General features: G+C 40.0%; 1 protein-coding gene across 2 annotated transcripts in view; it reads left to right on the forward strand.

The window, feature by feature from the left end:
• The window catches only part of peak1 (pseudopodium-enriched atypical kinase 1), a 241,236-nt gene that overhangs the window by 12,516 nt on the left and 201,484 nt on the right, over positions 1 to 27,236 (forward strand). Inside the window, exon 2 of one of the 2 annotated variants that reach the window (XM_059946658.1) lies at positions 941 to 1,141. The exons of the other annotated variant lie outside the window; for it this stretch is intronic. The gene's annotated coding sequence lies outside the window, so the exon portion shown is untranslated. The remainder of the gene's footprint in view (positions 1 to 940; positions 1,142 to 27,236) is intronic. 2 annotated transcript variants of the gene reach the window in all.

Here is a 27,236-nt window from a genome sequence, read left to right on the forward strand (position 1 = left end):
GAGAGGAAATGGATAATGGTTAAGGAGACATTGTGCTTTGAAGCTTCGTCCCAGGACCAAGTATGTCACTAAGGCTGCAAATGATCTCATTTAGTCTCAGTCAGTTGCCATGGTAAGGAATGTAGTTGTCAGTGAACAGATATTATTAAAGGGGATGTTTTTTAATTAAAAAAGGCTTTCACTTGCCAATGTTTAGTGGAGGAAATCTTTGCTCATCCAAAACTGGATGTCAGACAACTAAAAGGAATACAGGTGTCCCCTGTTTTTCGAACGTTTGCTTTACGTCAACTCACTGTTACGAAAGACCTACATTAGTTACCTGTTTTCCCTAACAGAAGGTGTTTTCACTGTTATGAAAAAAGGCAGAGCGTGCCGAGCAGCCAAGCTCCTTCCCCAGAACTGCATTGCTTAAACATGTGCCTGTGAGCATCTGTGCTGTATGTCGATTTATTTTGTGAATTCGTTAGCAAGATGAGTTCTAAGGTATCGGAAAAGCCTAAAAGAGCGTGTAAGGGTGTTACGCTTAGTGTAAAACTAGACATAATTAAGCGTTTCGAGTTTGGTGAACAAAGTAAGGACATAGTGAGTTTGGCTAAGGGTTTGTGGAAGTTGATGAGGATGATGTTGAAGAGGTTTTGGCATCCCATGACCAAGAACTGAGAGATGAAGAGCTGATGAAGAGGAAAGGATAACAATTGAAGCCGAAGTTAGTAGCGAACGGCCCAAAAGTGAAGATGTCCAGGAACTGAACGGGAAGCAATTGCATGAGATTTTCGCTGCAATTGACAACGTTGCAATGATTGCAGAAAAGTATGACTTTAATTTTGAAAGGGTACGTAGGTTTAGGGCATATTTACAGGATGGTTTGAGTGCTTACAAAGAACTGTATGATAGAAAAATGCGCGAAGCTAAGCAGTCAAGCATGTTGTCGTTTTTCAAGCCTTCCACATCAGCCACAGCAGACGATGAAACTCGACCTTTGACATTGACGTAGGCAGACAGACAAAGAAGAAGGTGACCTGCCTGCCCTGATGGAAACAGACGACGATGAGATGATACCCCAATCTCGTGTACCTCCCACCAGCCCGACGACTTAGCCAAACACACCATCATCAGTGTGCTCACTCCCTTCCAGATTCTGGTAAGTGAAACTACACTGTACATACATTATTTCTATTTTATATAGGCTGTGTATTTTTATGTGTTATTTGATAGCTTCATAGCTTAAAGATTACTGGAAAGAGTGCTTCTGCCGGGAGCACATGCGCCATGTGTTTTTGATGCGGGTGCTTGCGTGAGATTTTCGCTGCAGTGAACAGTGCTGCAATAATTGCAGAAAAGTATTCCTACATTATATAGGCTGTGTATTTATCAGATCATTCTTGCTGTTACTATATGTTACTGTTATTTTAGGTTTTATGTGTTATTTGGCATGATTTGGTAGGTTAGTTTTTGGGTCTGCAAATGCTCACAAATTTTTCCCATATAAATAAATGGTAATTGCTTCTTCATTTTATGACATTCCGGCTTACGAACGGTTTCATAGGAATGCTGTACCTTCGAATAGCGGGGGAAACCTGTATTCAGAAAAGTGAGGAGCCAGGTGAGGTATGGTGAGGTAGAGATGGATGTCATCAATGTAGAAATGAAATTGCCAAAGGGCCCCATTTAGCTGAGAAATAGGAAGGAGGGTCAATGTTAAATCAGAAATAAAGGTGTGGGAGTCAAATATATAGCTAGCTTGTCTTAGGTAGATCAGAATAAAACAAGTGAGTCCTTTCCAACTGGAGACAAGTAGCAACAAGAGCTTGAGAATAAAGAGTGATGCTTTACCTTTGTCACAATTTTGCAGGATATATTTGTGACTTTGGGTATTGTGACAGGGTCAAAATCCTCAATGGAGAATTTAGAACCAGAATCCAGTTTAATGTCACTGGCATATGTCGTGAAATATGTTGTTTTGTGGCAGCAGAATATTGTTATACATAATAAAAACTATAAATTGCAATAAGAAATGCATATAAAAATTAAATAAGTAGTGCAAAAATAGAGAAAAAAAAGAAAAAAATATTGAAGTTGTGCACATGGGTTTATTGTTCATTCAGAAATCTGATGGTGATGTTGATGTTCCCAATACATTGAGTGTGTGTCTTCAGGCAACTGTACCACTTCCTTGATGATAGCAATAAGAAGAGGGCTTTTCCTGGATGATGGAGGTCTTAGAATCGGAATGACAGATGTTGCTTTTTTGAGTTATTGCCTTTTGAAGATGTCCTTGATGCTGGGGAGGCTGGTGCCCATGATGGAGCTGGCTGAGTCTGCAATTTTCTGCAGCTTTTATCCAATCCTGTGCATTGCTTCCTTCATACCAGATGATGCAATCAATTAGAATGCTCTCCATGGTACATGTGTAGAAATTTGCTAGTTGTTGGTGACATACCAAGTCTCCTCAAACTCCTAATGAAGAATATCCAAGGATCTCTAGCTCAGATGTGCATAAATGTTGGATGTTACAGTCTATTCATAGGCCATCAAGAGAAAGAGGAAATGGAAGTTAGAGATGACATGGCTGCTTCTGAGGAAAGTGGCAATGATGGGAAATTTAAAGAAGAGCATTGACTGTACGTGGAACTACCATGAACAATAGACAATGTGGAGACCAGGAAAGAAATAGATTTGAGGAGCATAATGGGGGGATAGAATAACTATTGTGAATGTACATCAGTATTTGATAAAGTTAATAAGAAAATGTAATACCTGTGCAACAAACAGTTGATATGTTATTGTCTTCGTTGAGGGCATTCTGCAAAATTGTTTTCCAACACCAGGAGACCATTAGACTGCTTTAAGTACTTCCGAGTCATTCATGTAAACCACAAGAATAAGGTTAGAATATCTAAGCAACACATCCAAAATGCTGGAGGAACTCGGTAGGCCAGGCAGCGTCTATGGAAAAGAGTAAACAGTTGATGTTTTGGGCCAAAACCCTTAATCAAGACTGGGAAAAAATGATGAGAAGTCAGAGTAAGATGATGGGGGCAGGGGGGGGGAGAAGAGCAAGGTGGTAATTGATAGTTGAAACTGTGAGGGGGAGGGGTGAAGTAAAGAGCTGGGAAGTTGATTGATGAAAGAGATAAAGGGGGAATAGATGATGTCTGGCCTGCTGAGTTCCTCCGGTATTTTGTGTGTGTTGCTTGTATCTGCAGCATCTGCAGATTTTCTCGTGTTTGAGGTTAGAATATCTTTTGGATTATCTCTTTTCTCGTATTTGAGAAAAGAGTGCTGCAGCTGCAACTCTCTTTAAATTGTTTTGTAAAAGTGCTATTTTGGAAGTTTATTAGAGGATGAATATTGAAAGAGGCCTTACAGGCTGAGGGGCCTGGAACCTGAGAATCGGTCTCAGGATAAGAGTTAGGCCATTTAATGTTAAAATGAGGAATTTGTTTACAGAACATAATGTATCATTAGCATTCCCTTTCCCTAAAGGCTCTGGAGGCTCATTCACTGAATTCCTTCAAAACAGAGATCAATGGATTTCTGGATATTCAGGAAATGAAGGGACATGAGGAAAGATCAAGAAAATAAAATGAGATATAAGATCAGGTATACAGTTAGATAAAACTTTAATTAGGATGCATTTGGAGTATTGCCTCATTACAGGAAGGATCTGGAGACTTTGAAAAGGATGCAGAAGGAGTTTACCAGGATAGTGCCTGCATTAGAGTGTATGAGGAAAAAGAGTTTGGATGAACTTGGGTTGTTTTGTCTGGAGAGGAGACTTGATAAACATTTATAAATATTAGGAGAAACATAGATAAAGGAAGATATTAAGAATCTTGTCTTCCCTTGGGTAGAAATGTCGAGCTAGAAGACATGCATTTAATGGGATGGTGTTTGTGTAGGGGTGGGGGAGGTGTGGTATGACATAAGAGTTTGAAGGAGATGTGTAGGGCAGGATTTTTTATGCGGCGAGCGGTATGTACCTGGAATGGGTTGCTGGGGACAGTGATGTAAGCAAATATGATTGTGGTGTTTGAGGTTGTTGGATAAACACATGAATATGCAGGATGGACAAATAAAGATCATGTACACACAGGAGAGAATTGGTTTTATTCAGCATAATGTCCAATAGAGATGTTGTGAGTTAAAGGCCCTGTATATGTTTGTGTTCTGTTCCCTGTTTTAATGCTGGTGCAACATCAGCTGGCATCTTCCTGCCCATATTCTTGCATCCTCATGTCCTTAATGTGTGTAATTGGATCCTATAATCCATGTGAATGCTGCAAGTGCAGAATAAGTTAATGTATTGATATTCATCATGTTGGCTTGATTTTTCTTCTGAAGGAAATATAAATGGGAGAGTTTTGGGAAGAAAAATTCAGAGCCCAGATTTATGTATGTGGAACATTTAAAATTTTGTTGTTTGAGAGGTCGGCATTGGAGGATACCAGAGGTATTAGTGGTTTGAAGGTGCTTACAGAAATGGGGCTGGAAAAGATTTCAACATGGATTTTTAAATTGACTTTTTTTTTGCAATGAGAGCATACTATTGAAAATAGTATTTCCTAATCAATCTCAACAATGCTTGAATCCATCTTGACCAGTTGTATTCTCTATTTAGCAATACAGCATGGTTTAGGCCCTTTTGGCGTTATGAGCCACACCACCCCAGCAATCCCCAACAATCCTGATTTTCCACCCAACCTAATCATGGGACAATTTACAATGACCAGTTAAACTACCCAGTGTGTCTTTGGACTATGGAAGGAAACCACAGCGCCTGGGAAAAACCCACACATTTGACAGGCAACACGTACAGACTCCTTACAGATGATTGCAGAATTGAACTCTGAACTTTAAGTTGAAACTATATTCCCAGTTGTTCTTGGAATGAATTTCTATGGTTCGCATATTGTGTGACAATGAAGGAATGGTAATATATTTCTGTCCAGATGGTGAATTACAGGGGAAGGAGCTGGGGAATGTGTGTTTGGCCTATTGCCAGATTCCTTCTGTCTTAACTACCTTGGTAATAATGGATGTAGGTTCTGGAGTGGTGTTGAAGTCCTAGACTTGTCGGCTGTTTACAGTTTCTGTATGTGGTACATTGGATGCCATGCAATTATGCTGTGTTGATGTTAGTGAGGTATGTTAGTCTAGCACACTGCTTTGATTCAGATGATGTTGAAATACTTGAATTTTTGAGAGTGGTTGAAATTGTAACCATCCAGGCAAGTGGAGTGTTTACCATTAGGCTCTTAACTTGCAGATGATGGACACCTTCGAGTCAGGAATAAGCATACATTACATTATACTGGCCTCTAACTTGCTCTTCTGGTTTTATGTTGCTGTTCCTTTTGACTTCTTGATCTGTAGTGATCCTAACATCTTATTATTGGGGGACTTGGATGCCTTTGATTTTATGAGTTAAAGTCTTTCACTCTATTTCTTTATTATCAGAGCTGTCCTTCCTCCTTTTGCATTTTCTCTATCTACTCCAAAGGGTAAGTATCCCAGAATATGTAAATCCCAATCTTTGTTACTTTGCAACTAAATCTCTCTTAGATTGTAACTATTTATTTCAATTTGTTCTGTTAATTAAACTGTCTTGTCATGAATACTTTATGCATTCAGCTAAAATCTTCAATGTTGTCTTTTCAGCATTTATATTTTCTGCTCTGATTATCATCAGAGGCATAATTTTACGTTTGAATGCTCTGGGCCTTGCTTATCCACTTCCCTTCATTACCCAATTCATTACACTGCCCTGTGTAATATTTTAAATTTTCACTCACCCGGGCTGTCTTCAAACCCCCCCCCCCTCCCACCCACCCAACTATTTATTTTTAAGCTTTTAGCCCCAGTTATTTGATTTGTTTAGTTGTTTAGCTTATCTTTGAAATCCTGTTTCCAGGTTTAATTGTGCATGAATTTGTGCTGCCATGATTAGCCTTGTCAGCATCAAATTGTGAATGGTCCGCAATTGTTCCTTTTGCTTAGGTTGTGAACATCATACTATTCTAACATCTGGGGAAAGGAATTCATAGCAAAAGCTAATCGTGTCCTCAGAACAACATGCAGGAAGTTTACAGCAAGGATCACAGAACAGATACAGGATTGTGCCCAGAATAGTTGAGACCGACTTGTGAAATTAATTACCAGATTTGAGACTAGCTTAATTTATCAGTCTAAAGATTTGCCTGAGACCTCATTAGGGTACAGTTACTCATTACTATAGCCAATAGAGTAATTGAGAGATGGCCTCTTTAGATTCTCTCAACAGAGGACTACAAAGGTCAAGTCATTGATTATTCTTTTATATATGTTAGTCAGATATATTTCTAGATATAAAAGCCATAATGAGATATTGGGGAGGGGGGTAGAGAGGGAAGAGAGAGAAGAAGTATGGTATTGAATAGATTATCAACTGTAATGACATGGAATGGCAGAGTACCTTAGAACCATAGAACACTACAGCACAGTACAGGCCCTTCAGCCCTCCATGTTGTGCCGACCCATATAATCCTTAAAAAAAATACTGAACCCACACTACTCCATAACCCTCCATTTTTCTTTCATCCATGTGCCTGTCCAAGAGGCTCTTAAGTACCCCTAATGTTTTAGCCTCCACCACCATCCCTGGCAAGTCATTCCAGGCGCTCGCAACCCTCTGTGTGTTTATATATATAAAAAAAACAACTTACCCCTGATGTCTCCCCTAAACTTCCCTCCCTTAATTTTGTACATATGCCCTCTGGTGTTTGCTATTGGTGCCCTGGGAAACAGGTACTGACTATCCACCCTATCCATGCCTCTCATAATCTAATAGACCTCTATCAAGTCCTCTCTCATTCTGATAAGCTCCAAAGAGAAAAGTCCCAACTCTGCTAACCTTGCTTCATATGACTTGTTCTCCAAACCAGGCAACATCCTGGTGAATCTCCTCTGTACCCTCTCCATAGCTTCCACATCCTTCCTATAATGAGGCGACCAGAATTGAACACAATACTCTAAGTGCTGTCTCACCAGAGATTTGTAGAGTTACAACATGACCTCTCTACTCTTGAACTCAATCTCCCTGTTAATGAAGCCTAGCATCCCAAAGGCCGCCTTAACTACCCTATCAACCTGTGCAGCAACCTTGAGGGATGTATGGATTTGAACCCCAAGGTCCCTTTGTTCATCCACACTCTTAAGTAACTGACCATTAACCCTATACTCAGTCTTCTGGTTTGTCCTTCCAAAATGCATCACCTCACACTTGTCCGGATTGAACTCCATCTGCCATTTTTCTGCTCAAATCTGCAGCCTGTCTATATCCTCTTGTAACCTTTGACAACCTACAGCTCCATCCACAACTCCTCCAATCTTCATGTCATTTGCAAACTTACTCACCCATCCTTCCGCCTCTACCTCCGGGTCATTTATAAAAATCCCAAATAGCAGGGGTCCCAGGACAGATCCCTGCGGCACTCCACTAGTCACTGACCTCCAGGCAGAATACTTTCCTTCCACAACTACCATCTGCTTTCTTCCTTTAAGCTAATTTTTTATCCAAATAGCCATGATTTTCTGGATGAGTCTGTCATCAGGGACCTTGTCAAATGCTTTGCTAAAGTCCATGTAGACCACATCCACTGCCCTATCCTCATCAATTTCTTTTGTTACCTCTTCAAAAATCTCAGTCAGGCTCGTGAGGCACGATCTTCCCTTCACAAAGCCATGTTGACTATCCATGAGTAGACTGTATTTCTCCAAATGCTCATAGATCCTATCCTTAAGAATCCTTTCCAGTAGTTTGCATACCACTGACGTAAGACTCACCGGTCCATAGTTCCCAGGTTTCTCCCTATTACCTTTTTTAAACAAGGAAACTACATTTGCCATTCTCCAGTCTTCTGGCACTTCCTCTGCAGCCAAAGAGGATTCAAAAATCATAGCTAATGCTCCTGCGATCTCTTCTCAACTCCCACAACAACCTGGGGTGTATCATATCCGGCCCTGGGGATTTATCAATCTTAATGTTTTTAAGAAGATCCAGCACTACTTCTTCCTTAATCTCCACATTGTCCAGCACACAGGCCCACTCTACTTTGACCTCATCCTGATCAAGATCCTTTTCACTTGTGAATACTGAAGCAAAGTATTCATTTATGACCTCCCCAACCTCCTCCACTTCTAGGCACAAGTTGCCCTCTTTATCCTTTAGCGGTCCCACCTTCATCACCTTCATTCTTGTCATCCTCCTATTCTTCACATACGCATAGAACGCCTTGGGGTTCTGCTTAATCCTACATGCCAAGGCGTTCTCATGCCCCCTTTGAGCTCTCCTAAGTCCTTTCTTTAGATCCTTCCTGGCTACCCTATATTTCTCATAAGCCCCTCCTACTTCCTGCTTCTTATATCTAACATATGCTCCCTTTTCCCTCTTGACGAGTTGCCTCACATGTTTTGTCAGCCACGGTTCCCTTTTCCTCCATTTTTTCCTTGCCTCAGTGGGACAAACCTATCCTGAACCCAGCTCAAGTGTTCCCTAAACTTCTCCCACATTACTTCTGTGCTTTCCCCTTTGATCATCTGTTTCCAATTTACTCCCGCTAGTTCCTGCCTCATCCGTTCAAAGTTAGCCCTTCCCCAGTTAAGCACTTTACCATTTCGTCTGATTTTATCCCTTTCCATAGCTATGCTGAAGCTAAGGGAGTTGTGGTCACTCTCACCAAAATGCTGCCCTACCAAGAGGTCTGTCACCTGACCAGGTTCATTACCCAGAACTAGATCCAATATAGCCTCTCCTCTCGTCGGCCAGTCCACATACTGTGTCAGGAATCCTTCTTGAACACACCTGACAAATTCAGCCCCATCTATCCCCCTTGCACTCAGGAGGTGCCAGTCAATATGAGGGAAGTTGAAATCACTCATAACTACTACCCTGCACCATTCTCAAATCTGCCTGCTTATCTGCTCCTCGGGTGTCCCGAAGGCTATTTGGGGGCCTATAGACTACTCCCAGCACAGTGATTGATCCCATTCTATTTCTGACTTCCACCCAGACTGACTCCGTGGACACTGCTTCTGCAACGTCCTCCTTTTCTATAGCCGTGATACTATCCCTGACTAGTAATGCCACTCCCCTCCCCCTTTCTACCTCCCATCCTATTCCTTTTAAAACACCTGAACCCCGGGATCTGCATCATCCAATCCTGTCCTTCCTCCAACCAAGTTTCAGTAATGGCCACAACATTGTAGTTCCACGTACTAAGTAGTCTCCAGTGTTATGACTCCCTCTTTCTATTTTTGTATTTTTGACTGATTTTGTAATATAATAATTACTTATCTGTTAAACCTGCCATTACATTACACGTTCAGATGCATGTTGGTTTGTTTTCTAACTGGTTCCTGTGTGTAAATTTATCAGCCTTCCTCTCAATGTGGAAGGCTTTTTAGCTGGTTGTGATTGCTAAGAAATGGTCATATGTTATGTTGTATTAAAACAGTTTCCAGGCATCATTATGCCACTTGAATTCCTTGAAATAAAGATCAACATTTTGCTAAATATTATCCTAATTGATTAATTTTAAGGGTATATCTTGGCTTCAGGCTTTGTGTATGGTGAGAAAGTGAATGACTTTTTGGGGACACCAGATATTTAGGGCAGGTTTTCTTTTCGATTGAGATTCCTGACTTTATTCTACAGGTTGCCTAATTCACAACACAGGTACAGCACAGGACCTTTCTTGGCATAACTATTTTCATGACCAGTCAATAAGACTGTGGCAGCAGGTCTTGCCCTTGGCTGTCAAAAATGTCACTTTTGTTGAATATTGTTGACATTCACAATTCTGAATAATGTTGAAGAAATGTTAAAACATTTTGAAATTAAAAGTCTGAAACAAGGGATTGTAGATCTGTAAGCAGAAGTAAATGTGCATGGAAGTAAATTTAAAAACACTTAACGTAACTTAAATAAATCAAAGAGAAAATTCTACATGCCTTTTCTCCCTGCAGTCAATTGCTCTTAATTATTTCATTAGGTTTGATGTACTTGCTTTACAGGCACGGCAGGCATAGCTCCCAACCTTCGAGCTGTGGGATTATCTACTGGCACATCTCAGTAAAAGATCTGCCCCATACTTGATTTAAAAAAAAATATCAAGTAACATTGCAATTCTCACAAGAAGGAATTACAGTTTATAAAATAAGCTTTACAGTTGTATGCGTTGCTTTTAAACTATCCTCCAAAGAAAGCAGTTTTCTTTAAATTTATAAAAAATTGAATTTTACAACTTAGCTGTGTTCATAGATATAATAGATCTTTTGGTATTTTGGCAAATGAGTTAGTTATTGATAATCAGACTTTTTTTTAAACTTTATTTTTTAAACCATTATTGTTGAATTAGAGTGGTTAGGATCAAAAGCAGGGGTTCCCAACTTTAGGTCCATAGACTCCTTGGGAGGGGTCCATGGCATAAAAGAGGTTGGGAATCCTTGATCTAGAGTCATGAAGTCAAGAGATCAGCAGAGAATTAAGGCTTTAGGCCTACTGACCTTCAGCTAGGCAGTTATATTAATTGTATGATTAATTAATCCTATTATATTCTCTCCACTTACTGGTCAGCAATGATAGGGGGCGCTGTAGTCAGGGAACAGATAGGCAATTCTTTGAACATGGAAAGGAAACACAGATGGTAGCTTGCTTTGCAGGTGCCAGGGGTCTATGGTGTTCCTGAATGCGTTCACAGTATCCTGAAAAGTAAGGGTGAGCAGCCAGAAGTTGTAGTACATATTGGTCCCAATGACAGAGGTAGAAAAATAGAGGAGGTCCTGAAAAAAGAATACAGGGAGTTAGGAAGGAAGCTGAGGAGCAGGAGCTCAAGGGTAGTAATCTTGGGACTGCTGCCTGTGCCAAGCAACATTGAGGATAGAAATAGAATGAAGTGGCAGATAAATGCATGGCTGAAGAATTGGAGCAGGGGATAGGGATTCAGATTTCTGGATAATTGGGACCTCTTCTGGGGCAGGTGAAACCTGCACAAAAGGGATGGATTGCACTTGAATCTGAGGGGGACCAATATTCTCGTGGATGGGTTTACTAGAGCTGTTGGGAGTGGTTTAAACTAATATGGCAGGGGGATGGGAACCAGTATGATTGAGCTGAGGATGAGGCAGCAGGTTTATAAGTAGATGAAGGATGTATAACATGAATGTAAGGAAGGACAAGCCAATGATTGGGTACAATGGAGGCAGAGCGAAGTGTTGGATTGTATCAAAAGGACGAAGAATGCAGAACTGAAGGTGCTGTATTTAAATTCTCATAGCATTCCGAATAAGGTGGATGAACTCATGGCGCAGTTAGAGATTGGTCAGAATGACATTGTGGGAATCACTGAGTCATGGCTGAAAGAAGGCCATAGTTGGGAGCTTAATATCAAAGGATATACTTTGTATCAAAAAGACAGGCATAGGCGGTGGTGTGGTTCTGTTGGCAGAGATGGAGTTACATCTTCAGAAAGAGGTAATATAGGGTCAAAGAATTTTGAATCTTTGTAGGTTGAGTTAAGAAAATGCAAGGGTTAAAAAAACCATCATGGGAATCGTATATAGGCCTCCAAATAGTGGCCAGGATATAGGGTTGAGATTGCAAAGGGAGCTAGAACAGGCATGTGATAAGGTTAGTGACACAGTTGCAATGGGGGACTTCAATATGCAAGGGGATTGGGAAAATCAGGTTGGTGTTGGATCACAAGAGAGGGAATTTGTTGAATTTCTATGAGATGGCTTTTTAGAGCAGATTGTGCTTGAGGATACTCGGCAAAAGGCTATCTTACGTTAGGTGTTGTATAACACCCCAGATCTTATTAGGGAGTTTACCGTAAAGGAACCCTTAGGAGACAGTGATCATAATATGATTGAATTCATACTGCAATTTGAAAGGGAGAAACATAAGTCAAATGTATCAGTATTGCAATGGAATAAAGGGAATTACAGAGGCCTGAGAGAGAAGCTTGCTTAGATGGATTGGAGGAGGATACTGGGGAGGATGACGGCAGAGCAGAGATGGCTGAAGTTTCTGGGAATAATTCACAAGATGCAGACTTGTCCTATAGAAGAGGTTCTCAACTGACGCAGGTACACAACCATGGCTGACAGGGAAATTAAGGACTGCATAAAAGCCAAGGAAAAGGTATATAATGTAGCAAAAGTGACCGGGGAGCTTTTAAAATCCAACAAAAGGCAACTAAAAAGTCTATAAGGAGGGAAAAGATGAAATATGAGGGCAAACTATCAAATGTATAGCGGGATACTAAAAGTTATATGAAGAGTAAAAGGGAGGTGAGAGTTGATATTGGACCACTGGAAAATGATGTTGATGTGATGGCAATAGGGGACAAAGAAATGGCAGGTGCATTTTATAGGTACTTTGTCTCAGTCTTCAATGTGGAGCACACTAGCAGTGTGCCAGAGGTCTGTGAGTGTCGGGGAGCAGGAGTGAGTGCCTTTGCTATTACAAAGGGAAAAGTGCTCGGCAAACTCAAAGGTCTTAAGGTGGATAAGTCACCTGGACCAGATGGACTACATCCTGGAGTCCTGAGAGAGATTGCTGAAGAGATAACAAATACATTAGTTGTGATCTTTCAAGAATCACTTGATTCTGGCATGCTCCTGGAGAACTGGAAGATTTCAACTGTCAATGCACTCTTTAAGAAGGGAGGATGGCAAAAGAAAGGAAATTGTAGGCCAGTTAGCCTAATTTCAGTGGCTGAGAAAGTGTTGGAGTCTATTATCAAGGATGACGTTTTGAAGTACTTGGAGACTAATGATAAAATAAGTCAAAGACAGCATGGTTTCTGTAAAGGGAAATCTTGCCTGACAAATCTGTTAGAGTTCTTTGAGATAATAACAAGCATAATGGACAAAGGAGAGGCAGTGGATGTAATTTACTTGGACTTTCTGAAGGCATTTGATAAGGTGCCACACATGAGGCTGCTTAACAAGATAAAATCCTATGGCATTACAGGAAAGATACTGGCATGGATAGAGGAATAACTGACAGGCAGGAGGCAGCAAGTGGGAATAAAAGGAGCTTTTTCTGGTTGGCTGCCAGTAACTAGTGGTGTCCCTCAGCAATCAGTATTGCGATTGCTACTTTTCACATTGTTTGTCAATGATTTGGATAATGGAATTGATGGCTTTGTGGCAAAGTTAGTGGATGATATAAAAATAGGTGGGGAAGGGTAGGTAGTGCTGAGAAAGTAATGTGATTGCAGTGGGACTTAGACAAATTGGAAGAATGAGCAAAAATGTGGCAGGTGGAATGGTGTTGGGAAATGTATGATAATGCATTTTGGTAAAAGGAACAATAGCGCAGACTATTATCTAAGTGGGGAGAAGGTTCAAACATCAGAGGTGCAGAGGGACTTAGGAGTCGCTGTGCAAGACTCTCAGGAAATTAATCCACATGTTGAGTCTATGGTAAAGAAGGCAAATACAATGTTGGCATTTATTTCAAGGGCACTAGAATATAAAAGCAAGGAGATAATGTTAGGCTTTATAAGACACTATTAAAGGCCACACTTGGAGTATTGTCAATGGTTTTGGGCCCCTTATCTGGGAATGAAAGGGTTAACATATGAGGAGTGTTTGGCAGCTTTGGGCCTGTACTCACTGGAATTTAGAAGAATGCATGAGGATCTCATTGAAACTTACTAAATGTTGAAAGGACTGGATAAGGTGGATATTGAGAGGATACTTCCTCTGGTTTTCCTCTCCAGAAAAAGAGGGCACAGCCTCAAAATTGAGGGGTAACCTTTTAGAAGAGAAAATTTTTTTTTAGCCATAGAGTAATGAATCGGTGGAATGCTCTCCCATAGACTGTGGTGGCGACCAAGTCCGTGGGTATATTTAAGGTGGAAGTTGATCATTTCTTGATTGGTCAGGGCATCAAAGGACATGGCGATAAGGCAGGTGTATGGGGTTGAGTGGGATCGAGGATCAGTCATGATGGAATGGAAAAGCAGATTTGATGGGTGAATGGCCTAATTCTGCTCCTGTGTCTTATGGTTTTATGTTCTTCCCACCCACCCCTATCCCCAGATCTGCCACACACCCATATATGGCAGTTTTTGCAGTAACCAATAATTTTCCAAGTTTGTATGTGGGAGGAGAGCCATGGAGTCACAGGGAAAACTTAGTCGTTCTTGTCTAATCGTGTGGAGTTGGTAGCAGGCAGTTATTAGAAGTTGGCATATCACTTTACCTCTTGTAGATTACTGCTTGGTTGGTTATGAAGAAAGAGTGATTGAGTTTTAAAAAACTGCAATGTGTCAAAAGGATTTAGAGGAGTTATAAATTAGTTGTGATTAGACATGGCCGGGAAAGATAAAATGGAGATGTGATGAAATTTTTTTTTTAAACTCCTATTAGATTTGTTTAAAGATCTAGGCAGAGAAATGCTGGATAGAGTGGAGAGTTGTGAGGTTGAAGGTTGATGATGGATAAATTCGCCAGAGATGTCATGAAGTCAGACTAGAATCTGACCAGCAGATGCTGGCCATGCGGGTCATGACTTTGTTAGAAGAGGGTTGAACTATCAGTGAGTTAGTAAGAATAATTTTGGGATTACGAAATAAGCTAGTGTTTAATAGAGCAATGTTAAGGAAAAGCTATCGTGCAGCTTTTCTCTACAACTTCTGCTTTTGTATTCATTCTTTAATATCCTTTATTTGTCGCTTCTATCGTCATTCCTTAGTTTATTTGTTTGTCTATCTAGAGATATAGTAGAAGTTTTCTTTTGCCTTCATTTAAATACTAATCTCCAATGTATTTACATGATATTTCTCAACACTCTTTTCATACTGGAGTTCACACTATCTTTTTATTTTTGGTATTCTTGTTCCTCTTCGGATAATTTCCCATAATTTGCTATGTCTGCAGATTCATTCCCAGTATTGCTGGGACACTCGGGCAATTCAGGCATTATCAATGCAAAGGGAAACAGAGTTGACGTTTGTGATCAAAGATCCTTCATCAGAACCACTCTATATATTCTTTTGCTCTTGTTCACTTTCAGGATAATGCCAAAATGAAATTGCTTTGCATCTTCAAGGTCAGTCAAGTAATAGCTCTGTTAAACATGATTCATCTTTGAAATTAACAAATGGGAAGGACCTCCATGTATATCTACTAATGTGTAATTGTGAGCCTCCAATCGTCAGGCTCCTTCACCAATAGATCAAGATTTTGTTCTGTGAAGTCAATTTGGAAACTGGTGTGAAACAGTTACTTGTTATTTATCAGCACTATTCTCAAGTATCCAGATATTGCTGCTGGTAAACATAAACTGCTTAATTGGTTGAGCTATAGGCTGGAGCTTTTTCGAACTTAATAACTTTGGTTCACAAGTCAGCCAATCATGCTTCTGATCCATCTTCATTTACTTTCTGCTATGGCCACTGTTGAGGATTGATCATGGGTTACAAAAGGGAAAAGTCAAAGTGAAAAGTATGATAATTGTCCTTAAATTAGCTGGCTAGAAATTCACATCCAAGACTAGTAATCCAGGTGTAGCTGAATTAAATGCAATTTATGAAATCATGTGGAACTGAACACAAATCTATTGATTTCCTTTGGGGGATAAAATGTGCTGTCCTTGCCTAGTCCAGTCTGTACATGTTTTGCAGGCTTGACATTGTAATTGACAAAATAGGACCAAAATGACTGGGCCACTGGCACAATCATGGGCACCAATTTCATGTACAGCCAGCTAGCTTCCAACCCAGTTTTCCTTTGGAACTGGTGTCTTAAGTCAGGAGAGCTGTTCCGCGAACTGGCCAAGTAACAGCTTGGCATTTTCTGTAAGATTAACTCTTCCAATGCTTACCTTGGATATGTCTTGTCTCACTATAGAAAAAATTTCCACTTAACATCCTCATGCAATTCCCCTATAAATGGACCATGCTACAGCTGTGTAACGTACACTCCAGAAATAATGTCACTCTTGAGCTCAAACATTGAGTTGCAGCATATAAACAATGTTTTTTTTATACATTTGCTTGGTGTTTGAGTCCATATCACCTCTGAAACATATAAGGGAATGGGCTTTACACAATATCTCAAAATAAAAGTTCTAACATGATCTTGCCACACAGCAATGCCTCTTGCTGATAAAGGTACAGTGTGAGAGAATGAAATATGTGGACCACTTCCCATATCTCATAGCCACCCCTTGATAAAGGCAGCAGTGGATGATGGAATTGATAACTATGTTCCAACAACCAATTCAATCTCTGACTTTCTCAAGTATAATGCATTTGATGATTAAGGCTATAAACTTGCTATGAAGATACTGAATATCAGTGATCCCCACCTTTTATGTGCGTTTGAGGTATGACTTCCTCAAAACTGGAGAGGTACCACTAATGCTGCATTCACATATTCACAGGGAAGATAAACTAATGTTAACAAAATTTCCCATGTCAGCTTCTCCAGCATTGAGACTTTGGTGATATACAACTTGTTCCACTTAGAGGATTACATTGCTTGCATGCAAGACATAAGATTCTCGAAGTGGGCACAGCAAGAAATTATCACTGGACAGGCAGGAGATTCATGGATGTTCTCTAGACCTATTTGAGAAAGTGCAACCTCCAAAACAAATTGTAAGAATCTTTGGTCTGTTACCACTCAAAATGGATAAAGTGTATTTTTGGTGGCATTGAGAACCTCAAGGCTTTTTGGAAGATTTGAAAACATCTGACCCATCAAGCACCTCCTGTTCCACCTGTGGCTAAATTTCTCGATGTTCAATCTAAATCTTTTGATCTGTCATTGGTTACCCAGGGAATCCACAGAACTAGAACAGAAACAAGTCATCTTGGATCCCAAGAGACTGCCTAAGAGAAAGTGGGTTCAACAGCATCAGGCTAGTATTCTGAGTTAATTGTTCCCTGCTTTCTGAAAGTCTTTCCACTCTACATAAGGTGAAAGTGAAGAATGCATATATGGAGATGTGCAGTTCTGATATCCTGACTGCCTAATTGTCAATCGAACCACCAGTTTATACATTCATTTTCAACATCATCACTGGATTTTGACAACAGTGTGTACCAATATTGAATCAACAGTTGTTCCCAAATTTATCTCTGTCATTGCTGTTGTATAAGTGGATGGTGGAGTCAAGATCTCTCAACTGCTGAATGAATACTTGAACTGCTCCCATGGTATAGGAGGCTGTGGACAAGTGATAATACAGTAACTGGAATTGGTATAGATAGATGTTAGATGTTTAATGTTTGACATGAATATGATGGACTGAAGGGCCAATATTTGTGCTGTATGATTCCTCCACCTAGAAGAACAAGGTTAGCAGATACTTGGTAATATACCATTCTGACTTAGAAATACAAGCAAGTTTTGCGTTATGGGTGGGGTTACGTTCCTTCAAAACATCCTTATCACAATTTTCAATGTGCGTCAAGAACCTCGTTGGACAAAAATATTTATTTATTTTCTTATAGATAAATTTTTGAGTAGTAACTTATGAATTCTCTAAAGGCAAATTTCTGTTTACTGAATGATTATAAGCAAGAATTGGCTGTAATCCTTTATTCTCACTGGATTAAAATTCTGGTATGCTTTATCGAACAGTAAAAGTTATTTTAAAAAAAGGCTTTCCATATCCTTGAGGGATGGCCAATACATTTATTTTCAAGAATGTTCACATCTTTTCTATGAATTTAATAGGGTTTCAGAATATGGGCTATTATGACATCTTACATTTTTATACCACGATATCCTGTTTAGTTATTGTCATCTGAATTTCATTCAGAATCCTTTGGGCAGTTTCTCCAACTGTTTATCCTTTAAATTTAAGATAGATTTAAACCTTAATCAGAGGTTGAAATATAGATACTGAATTTAAATAATCTAAAGTTAGAATAATGAGTCAAAAAACCTTGCATTGATTTTAAACATTTTTCTTGTAATATACATATGTTTTCTCTTCTCTGAATATTTGTGACTCCTCCTTAACTCTCCCCTTTTATGTTCACCTTTTTGGCTTGCATAGACCACATTACATTCACCTATGAGAGCATAAGGAAACTTTGGAACTTCATTTGTTTTTTGTTCAGGCTGCTTGCTTGTCAAGATGATTGATGTCTTGCACAATCCAGATTTTAAGAGTACAGCAGAAAGGGATTTATTTATTATTCTTCTCCATTCTCCATTTCTCTCTGGGAGTTGTCTGTACTTTACTCTGTGTCTGTTAATATTTTGTTCTCAATTTTGTCTCTTCTATGAAGATGTCTCTTGCAAGGCTGTAATGATCACTCTTTGCTCTAAATATTTTTTTCAGGCCACACATAGGAGCGTGACATTTTATGAAGAATTACTTCCTGAGGTCCATATGAATAAGCTGCCTGTTGTCTTTCCTAATTACTGATTTTTGTATGCATAGTGGAGATGAATGTCAGCATGCTACTCATTGTTGGAGAACATCGCAGCTAATCTTGATTGTTCTCTCACTTTAAGTATAGATACTTGAGTGACTGCTTTATTCTATCCCCGCTTAGGTATTTGAAGTTGTTTTTGGTGCACTGGTGGAGCTGAATTATTAGCCATAGATTGAATTGAATCTGAGAATTTCTACTGCATGTGATACTGCTACCTAACCAGTGCTCTAATCTTCGGCATATTTTTTAAACTGCATTTTTCAAATGAGGTGTTAGGACAGTATCAGTTCATTTACCCCAGATACTGCATACTATCATTTGACTGACTATATAGCAGACAGAGTGGCATTAAATTGAGTTATTTCATTGAAAGTATTAATATTTTGTAATCATGTGCTAAAAATTGAGACATATTCATTTTTTACGTTCTGACCAATACTTTCCTGCACCTAATTGATTCAGATGTACAATTCAGCACTTCTGTGTTTTCTTTTTTGGAAATGTCCATGCTTTGGGAATATGATACATTGTAGGTATCCACACCTGCACTGCTGAAGGAGAATACTTCAAAGATGATAAATTAATGTCCTTTTGACCATGACCTTTTTTGAAAGGGATTAAGATACTGCTTGCTCTCATTTGTCATTGAAACTTATGCAGCATATTTAAACAGTGCATTTAAAAGATTTTAATTCTGTAAAAATTTGGTTCATAATTCTATGTATTTAAATTGAATTTCCAAAGCTAAATTGTGGTAACAGCCTATGTACTGAAATTTAGTAGGTAATTTGTGATCTTGCTCTTTATCTTTAGTAGTGCAACATTGGAAATAATAACAGTAATATTTTTAATTGTATTTTCTCCTTCCTGTTTTTTCTCCTGAAGACACTGATACATTATATTAGGTCTGGCTTTCTTCACAGATAGTGATTATTACTATTAAACAGATAGTAATCCTTGGTTGTAGGACTTGATGGGCTTCAGTCTTATTTGTATCATTTCTCAATACTTGCTATGTCCAAGTAATGAATGGGTTCTGTTTTCTAGATATTCATAAGTTGATTTATCCGTTAATTGGAAAGTAGACAAAAACACTCATTATGGTAAGTATACCTCCATAGTATTGCACTGAATTTGCATCACAAGCAAAAAGGATACCAAGGACTTTTGAATTAATAATATGGGATTGTGTGTGTGTGTGTGTGTGTGTGTGTGAGAGAGACACTGAAGACTGTTATGTGTTTGTGATGCCAATGCAAATACAAAAATTCAAAAGTCAACCCTACGTTCCTATATTTGATCCTATGAATGGTAGAAATAGTTCTGTCTCTTTTTCTCACCCTCCACTTTAGTGATTGTTATCTCTTATTGGTCTTATGTGTTTCTGATGCCATTTTTGATTCACAGCAGTGGTGTCCATCAATTGGACATTACTAACCTGGGGATGGCTTATATATACAGATGTGCCTTTAGTCAGTCCTTTACAATCAGGCATAGAAATGCTCTTCTATGTAATGCTAATACTGAGGATTGAACTTACTTCATTTTTGATTTGCAATAAATTAGCTGTTCACAAGATAAAAGTAACAATTTTGGAGCATTAATATCATTTTCAAACATGAATTACCCTTCATAACTTGAAATATAATACCAAATTATGAAATAACATTATAGAATAAAACAAATACTCCAAATGTAAATGGATAGATATTTACTGTCAAAAGAAGACTGCATTTAAGTGGCAATAACATAATTTTTAAGAAGCCAGTTAGACTTCAAAGAAAATCTCCTTAGAAGGGTTTTTTTTTATGAATTTCTTGCACTACTTCAGAAGAATCATCTTCATTTTCTTTGAAGTCCAGTTCAATTCCCTTTTATTGATTTGCAGCATATGGATGGTGATAGTGAGGCAAGTATATGTTGCCTATGCCTTTTCGTCCTGGACAGGATATTAAAGGCTTGTTGAACCTTTGCAGTTCCAAAGTGGAGCTGAGCCAAATGCAGTTCCATTACAGGATTTTCACCCAGTGGTGGTGAAGGAACAGCAATTTATTTTGAAGGCAGGCAGATGCCAAACATTACTTGATGGTTCAAGAAGATTGAAGGAAAGATTATTGTGTCACAGTTACATGGGATTTCACAAGTGATGTTAGAAGAGCTCTGGCAGGGAAGGAAATGTAATTGGAGAGATCAAATTGCCCTTTGAGGGATGGGTAAGAGGAGGAGGATTGAGATTAGAGCAAATTCAAGAAATTTGTAGAGGTCAAAGATATGGCAATAGGCAGCTAGTATGAAGGGGGTTGATTATGCAGGTTTGAAGCAGAGGAGAACATGGTTCATTAATAATTAACATGACAGACAGGAAGGATTGTTCATGTCCCTTGGTTAAATAGGAATAGGATCAGGAGAACAGGAGTTGGGTCTCATTATGCAATGTTCTGAGGTAGTATGAGGAAAGATGGAAGAACAATAATAGAAAGATGTTAATTTAGTTTTATGGGAAATCTTTAGAGGAAAATTGGCCACATTAGCATGTAAAGAATGGTGATTTATCAGATAGTTGGAGTTAAAAGCAAATTGTATCAGAAAATTGTTTGTCACACATGTCCTAAAATTCCTAGCTGGAAGCATGTTCATCAGCAAAGCAATAACAAAATCTGTGTATAAAATACTCTTGGGGCAAAGGACCTACTTTAATTGATTTGTAAATAGTGAATCAGTATTTGAATGAAATTCTGCAATCCTTCCTCACCATCGACTCAGTCTGCAAATGAACTTTTAGGGAATCCTGCATGATGACCCATTTGCAACTCAGGTTTTAAATTTTTTTCAATTTAGAAAACAGTCTGCCCTTTTATTCTTTCTACCAAAGCGCGTGAGCATACACTTCATGACATCGTATTTCATTTGATACTTCTTTGCCCATTCTTCACTAAGTCCTTCTGTAGCCTTTCTGCTTCCTCAAAACTACCTGCCTCTCTACCTATCTTTGTATTGTCTGCAAACTTGCCCACAATGACATCAATTCTGTCATCCAAGTCATTGACATAATACATTAAAGGAAGTGGTCCCAACACAGACCCCTGTGGAACACCACTGGTCACTGGCAGTCAGCTAGAAAAAGGTCCCTTTATTCCCACTCTTTGCCTCTTGCCAAACAGCTAATGCTTTATTCTTGCTAGCATCTTTCTTGGGTTTTTAACTTGTTAAGCAGCCTCATGTGTGGCACTTTGTCAAAGGCCTTCTGAAAATCCAAGCACACAACATCCACTGATTCTCCTTTGTCTAACATGCTTATTATTTCTTCAAAGAATTCTAACTGATTTGTCAGGCAAGATTTTCCCTTAAGGAAACCATGCTGACCATAGCCCATTTTATTTTGTGCCTCAAAGTACCCTGAGACTTAATCCTTGATCTTTCAACATCTTCCCAACCAGTGAGGTCAGACTAACTGGCCTGTAATTTCTTTATTCTGCCTCTCTTCCTTATTGATGAGTGGAGTGACATTTGCAATTTTCCATTCCTCTGGAACAATGCCATTATCAATTGAATCTTGAAAGATCATTACTAATGCCTCCAGAATTTCTTCAGCCACCTATTTTAGAACCCTGGGGTGTGTACCATTTGGTCCAGGTGACTTACCTACCTTCAGACCTTTTAGTTTCTATTGCAGCTTTTCCCTAGTGATGGAAACTTTTCACATTTCTGCCCCTGACATTCTTAAACCTCTAGCATACTGCTAGTGTCTTCCACAGTGAAGACTGATGTAAAATACTTATTATGCCATTTCCTTGTCCACATGGTAGTGTAGTGGTTAGTGTGCAGGTGATGAAGGTTCAATTGAAAAGGATGTAAGGAATTTGTACTTTCTCCCCGTGACCAAATGAGTTTCCTCTGGGTGCTCTGGTTTCCTCCTACGGTCCAAAGATGTACTGGTTGGTAGGATAATTGGTCATAGTAACTTGTCCCATGATTAGGCTAGGATTAAATCAGGAGTCGCTGGGCAGCAACGCGTACAAAATGCTGGAGGAACTCAGCAGGCCAGGAAGCATCTATGGAAAGAGTAAAGAATTGACGTTTTGGGCCGAGACACCTCATCAGGACTGGAGAAAAAAGAGAAGTCAGAATAGGAAGGTGTAGGGAGTGGGAGGAAGAAATACAAGGTAGCAGGTGATAGGTGAAACCGAGAGGGGAAAGCGGGTTGAAACTGGAGAGTTGGTTGTGAAAGTGATAAAGGGCTGGAGAAGGGGGAATCTGATAGAGGACAGAAGGCCATAGACAAAAGGGATGGGGGAGGAGTACCATAGGGAGGTGACGGGCAGGTAAGGTTATTAGGTGAGAGGGAAATAGGAATGGTGAAGCGGGGGTATTACTGGAAGTTTGAGAAATCAGGTTGTCATCAGGTTGGAGGCTACTCAGACAGAATATTAAGTGTTGCTCCACCAATCTTTGAGTGTGGCCTCATCATGGCACTAAAGCAGGCAATGGACTAACATGTCAGAATGGGAAGTGGAATTTAAATGGGTGGCTACTGGGAGATCCTGCTTTTTCTGGTGGATGAAGCATAGGTGTTCGACAAAGTGGTCTCCCAATCTAGTTGGCTCTCACTGATATGCAGGAGGCAACACCAGGAGCATCGGATATAGTAGATAACTGCAGCAGACTCAGGTGAAGTGTTGCCTCACCTTGAAGGGCTTTTTGGGCCCCTGAATGGCAGTGAGGGAGGAGATGTATGAGCAGGTGTAGCATCTGTTCCGCTTGTAATGATAAGTGCCAGGAGGGAGATCAGGAGATCAGTGGGGAGGAGGGACAAATGGATAAGAAAGTTATGTAGGGACCAATCCCTGCGGAAAGGAGAAGGTGGGGGGAGGAAAGATGTGCTTGGTGGTGGGATCCAGTTGGAGATGGTGGAAGTTACGGGGAATTATGAGCTCAACATGAAGGCTGGTGGGATGGTAGGTAAGGACAAGAGGAACCCTATCCATGGTGGGGTGGCAGGAGGATGTCTTTTATAAAGCTATCACCTACAACCTTGTATTTCTTCGACCCCTCTCCCCACCTTCTTGCTCTTTTTTATAGATGCTACCTGACCTGCTGAGTTCCTCCAGCATTTTGTGTGTGTTGCTTGGATTTCTAGCATCTACAGATTTTTTTCCTGTTTATAATTGCTGGGTGGTGCAGCTCGAAGAGACAGAAGGGCCTATTCAATGCTGTATCTCAATCAATTAATTAATAAATAGACAAATAAAATTATGTTAAGTTGCTACCTCTCCAGCATCATTTTCCAGGGGGCTTCGCTTTTACACTCTCTGTATCCTCTTCAATATTATTGACAAGCTTACCTTTGTATTTCATCTCTTTTTTTCTTTATAACATTTTCAGTTTCCTTCTGTTGGTTTTTAAAAGGTTCCCAATCCTCCAATTTCCCAATAATTTTGCTCTATTATATGCTCTCTGTTTGGCTTTTATGTTGGATTTGACTTCTCTTGTCAGCCGCGGTTATGCCATCCTGCCTTTAGAATACTTCTTCCTCTTTGGGTTGTACTGTATATATCCTGTGCCTTCTGAATTGCTCCCAGAAATTACAGCCATTGCTGCTCTGGTGTCATCCCTGCCATTGTTCTTTTACAGTTAATTTTTATCCAGCTCCTCTCTCATGGCTCTGTAATTCTCTTTACTGTAATACTGATACATCTGACTTCAGCTTCTCCTTCTCAAATTGCAGGGTGAATACTATCATATTATGATCACCTGTCCCTGAGGGTCCTTTAGAAACATAGAAAACTTACAGCACAATACAGGCCCTTCGGCCCACAAAGTTGTGCTGAACATGTCCCTACCTTAGAAATTACTAGGCTTACCCATAGCCCTCTATTTTTCTAAGCTCCATGTATCTATCCAGGAGTCTCTTAAAAGACCCTATCGTATCCATCTCCACTACCATTGCCACCAGCCCATTCCACGCACTCACCACTCTCTGAGTAAAAAACTTACCCCTGACATCTCCTCTGTACTTACTCCCCAGTACCTTAAACCTGTGTACTCTTTTGGCAACCATTTCAGCCCTTGGAAAAAGCCTCTGGCTATCAATATGATCAATGCCTCTCATCATCTTACACACCTCTATTAGGTCACCTCTCATCCTCCGTCGCTTCAAGGAGAAAAGGCCGGGTTCACTCAACCTATTCTCATACAGGCAACATCCTTGTAAATCTCCTCTGCACCTTTTCTATGGCTTCCACATCCTTCCTGTAGTGAGGCGACCAGAACTGAGCACAGTACTCCAAGTGGGGTCTGACCAGGGTCCTATATAGTTGCAACATTACCTCTCGGCTCCTGAATTCAATTCCACGATTAATGAAGGCCAATACACATACGCCTTCTTAACCACGAAGTCAACCTGCTCAGCTGCTTTGAGCGTCCCATGGACTTGGACCCCAAGATCCCTCTGATTCTCCACACTGCCAAGAGTCTTGCCATTAATACTATATTCTGCCATCGTATTTGACCTACCAAAATGAACCACTTCACACTTATCTGGGTTGAACTCCATCTGCCACTTGTCAGCCCAGTTTTGCATCCTATCAGTGTCCTGTTGTAACCTTTGACAGCCCTCCACACTATCCACAACACCCCCAACCTTTGTCTCATCAGCAGACTTAATAACCCATCCCTCCACTTCCTCATCCAGGTCATTTATAAAAACCACGAAGAGTAAAGGTCCAGAACAGATCCCTGAAGCACTCCATGCAGAATATGATTCGTCTACAACCACTCCTTGCCTTCTGTGGGCAAGCCAGTTCTGGATTCACTAAGCAATGTCCCCTTGGATCCCATGCCTCCTTACTTTCCCAATAAGCCTTGCATGGGGTACCTTATCAAATGCCTTGCTGAAACCCATATACACTACATCTACCGCTCTTCCTTCATCAATGTGTTTAGTCACATACTCAAAAAATTCATTCAGGCTCATAAGACACGACCTGCCCTTGACAAAACCATGCTGGCTACTCCTAATCATATTATACCTCTCCAAATGTTCATCAATCCTGCCTCTCAGGATCCTTACCATCAACTTACCAACCACTGAAGTAAGATTCACTGGTCTATAATATCCTGGGCTATCTCTACTCCCTTTCTTGAATAAAGGAATGATCTCCGGAACCTATCATCACCAGAGGGTCAACAATCTCCTCCCTTGCCTCCCACAGAAGGTTGGGGTACATCTCATCCGGTCCTGGTGACTTATCCAACTTGATGCTTTCCAAAAGCTCCAGCACATCCTCTTCCTTAATATCTACATGCTCAAGCTTTTCAGTCTGCTGCAAGTCAACACTACAATCAAGTTCCTTTTCCATAGTGAACACTGAAGTAAAGTATTCATTAAGTACCTCTGCTATTTCCTTTACTTTAAGTTCTCCAAACAATTCTGGTTCACTTCACAGCACCCAATCCAGAATAGCTGATCCTCTAGTGGGCTTAACATGAGCTGCTCTAAAAAGCCGGCTCATAGGCATTCTAGAAATTCCCCCTGTGGGATCCAGCACCTACCTGATTTTCCCAATCTATCTGCATTTTGAAGTCCCTCATGACTATTGTAACATTGTCCTTTTGACATGCATTTTCTATCTCCAGTTGTATTTTGTAGCCTGCATCTTTACTACTGTTGGGGGTCTGTATATAACTCTCATCAGTCTTTTTACCCTTGCAGCTCTACCCAAAACAATTCAACACTTTGCAACCCTATGTCACCTCTTTCATTTTTAATCAAGAGCCATACCACCCCCTCTGCCTACCTGCCTGTTCTTTGATACAGTGTGTATTCTTGTACATTAAGCTCCTAGCTGTAATCTTCTTTCAGCCATGATTCAGTGATGCCCACAACTTCATACATGCCAATCTGCAATTGTGCTGCAAATTCATCTGCTTTATTCCATATACTGCGTGCATTCAAATATTACATCTTCAGTCCTGTATTCACCCTTTTTGATTTTACATTACAACTCATCCTGTTGACTGCAGTTTTGCCCTTATCATCAATCTCTCCTTGCTATCAGTCTCAGTTCACACTGCCTGTTTGTAAACCAACTATTTCATCCTCATTACTTTCACTTCGGTTCCACCCCCTGCCAAACTATCTTTGAATCTCCCAAAATATGTTAAATATTTATGACAAGCACAAACCTGATGAAGGGTCTCGCCTGAAACGTCATCTGTTTTTCTCTTTACCATAGTGGCTGCCTGGTCTACTGAGTTTATCCAGCATTTGTGTGTGTTGCTTAAATATTTATGACCTGGGAGCAAAGTTGCAACTTGTGTAAACCTATTTGTGTAAGGATGTTAATTTAAAAACAAGGAAATTTGGTCTACAGATCATATTATTGAATGGGATGAGTTTCTGGAGTTGGTATTTTGGTCTGCCTAGAAATACATGTGAGAGCAACAACAAGAGGTATATAAGATGATGAGGGACATTGACCATGTTGATAGTCAGAGGCTTTTTCCAAGGGCTGAAATGGTTGCCACAAGAGGACACAGGTTTAAGGTGCTGGGGAGTAGGTACAGAGGAGATGTCAGGGGTAAGTTTTTTACTCAGTGGTGAGTGTGTGGAATGGACTGTCGGCAATGGTGGTGGAGGCGGATACGATAGGGTCTTTTAAGAGACTCCTGGATAGGTCCATGGAGCTTAGAAAAATAGAGGACTATGTGTAAGCCTAGTAATTTCTAAGGCAGGGACATGTTCGGCACAACTTTGTGGGCCGAAGGGTCTGTATTGTGCTGTAGGTT

This window comes from Hypanus sabinus, chromosome 21 (assembly GCF_030144855.1).
Source record: "Hypanus sabinus isolate sHypSab1 chromosome 21, sHypSab1.hap1, whole genome shotgun sequence".
In the NCBI taxonomy this organism is placed as follows: domain Eukaryota; kingdom Metazoa; phylum Chordata; class Chondrichthyes; order Myliobatiformes; family Dasyatidae; genus Hypanus; species Hypanus sabinus.